We start from the raw sequence: 2,202 nt of genomic DNA on the forward strand, positions 1-2,202 counted from the left end.
TTTCCTTATTTCTATGCTGCTGCTGGCAGCAGTGCTCCCTTCAGAGCTAGGTGCCTGCCCATCAACCACTGATCTCCACTTTGCCTTCAGAGCGGGCAGCCAAAGGCCAGATTTAATGGGGGAGACCAAATTTCACAGTCTGTGACATGATTTTCACAGCCGCAAATTTGGTTGACCCCTATTTATGAAGCTGGAGTAATGCCGTGGTGAATCAGGCCCAAATTATATGCATTGTAAAGAGCTGGGTGTAAGAAACCATTTGCTTTAATTCACGCTAAGGAATCAGTTGCAGATTGTGGTATCAGTGAAGCCCTGAGACTAAATTAGTATATTGATTCTGTATCAACTATTATCTTCTCAATTGTTGTACAAGTACTGTAAATCAATACATTGATTTATACAGTGACCCAGTGACACTGCAAAGTTGCAACATCGTCCTCTACAATGCATTGGATCTATGCCACCCGAGGAGCCTCCTACTTTAGAGTAATCATCCACTAGCCAGCACTGCCAGCTTCAGGTTCAATTTGTGCCAGTGGAGCAGGGAAATTGCAAGAAATTGATTTTTTGGGGGGGAGAGAGAAATGTATTTTTTTTAATTGATTCTATGCCTTTAAAGATGAGCATTGTTTTATGAACTGAATTCAGAATCTGATTGTAAATTGTAAACTCACAGCAAAATCTATAATGAAGTATGGCCAATACGCCTTTTATAACAGCATCAACTAGTGCAGCAATTGTTGTATTCTAATAATATCAGTATTTCTATTAAAAAGGACTGTTTTCACGATGACAAGCTATTACTTAACAGTGTTGTGTTGGATCTGTGAAGGAGTATTTAACATGGGCTTTTTCCATTCTATCCAGTGGTTTCAAATCTCAAGGGAACACTCCTTTCCTCATCAAGGAATTCCCTCTTCCACACTTGAATTGGTCAGATATTCATATAACTACTGTTTATTAATCTGTCTCTGAATTATGCCTATTCAAAATCTGCTTTGTTACAGCTTGGGAGACTCTGGGATTCTAAACTGGCCATGTGCCATTATTTCCACAAATAAACTCCGAGTTATTCCCAATCTCCATAGTTGCTTTGTGTTTTTACAACTTCAGGGTTATATTTACTTCTGTTCCTTTTTTCTGGGATTCTAGATACCTTACAAATTTTAAAACCAATTAATTTAAAGTCAAAAACACTTAGACTCCAATTCTGTGCCTTGTTTTGTGTGAGGAGACCCCTGTTCTCATGCACCTTACTGAAGTCAGCAATACCCCCATTAAATACTGCTTCCAACAGCAGGGCCTGACAGCGAAATTCACCCTTGTGCAGAGGTTCAACATAAGGACTGTGCCCCTCTTTAGTTACACATAAACCCGAGATCTTATGTGAGATTTGTGGTACATAGGCATTGTGCTACACATAGATGAATTGTCACCCCTATAGAATTTTCCATTCCCAATAACACAATAGCCCACCAGATTGTAGTAGCCTATAATCTAAACCCTCCATACCACTGCATATGTAAAATCGATTTCACAGCTTTCTTACTTTTTAAAAAAAAAGGAACCACAGCAAGGTGGGGCACTGGAACAATTTGTAGAGTGGGGATGCTGAAAGCCACTGAACCAAACTGTAATCCCTGTGTCTGATAGAAACTACTTCAAGCCAGGAGGCTGTGGTAGCACCCCCAGCACTCCTTGTTCCAGCACCTATGCAGCTAGATCAAATAGTTTGTGTTGTGTATTGCATAATAAATAATGTCCTGGAAACATGAGGAGCCAAATCATAGTCCCAGTAAACTCAACTGTGAAATTCCCATTGACTTCAATGAGAGCAGAATTAGGTCCTATGAATTTTAATATATATTTTTTTATAATAAACAGGCCAAATTTCATTCTGTTAAACTTCTGTATTGCCACTGAAGACTTACCTGCCTTTGTTTCTGCCTTTGTTCACTCCCTTCAAGTTAATGAAGTTGCACGGGTGTGAATGAAAGCAGAGCTCTGCCATTTGTCTATTGCTCAAATAATTGATTTTTTGTATTTGTTAAAATTAGTAGTTTTGGCAGAATGTTATATACTTATGGATTCAAACATTGTGCTTCTTCCTTGCTGTACCTTGTTGGATTTGCACTTACATTTATTACATTGTTTTTAAGAGAAGTAGTTCAAATTGAGCCTGTTCATGTTATTTGTTCAAGT

This window comes from Chrysemys picta, chromosome 2 (assembly GCF_011386835.1).
Source record: "Chrysemys picta bellii isolate R12L10 chromosome 2, ASM1138683v2, whole genome shotgun sequence".
Taxonomy (NCBI): Eukaryota; Metazoa; Chordata; order Testudines; family Emydidae; genus Chrysemys; species Chrysemys picta.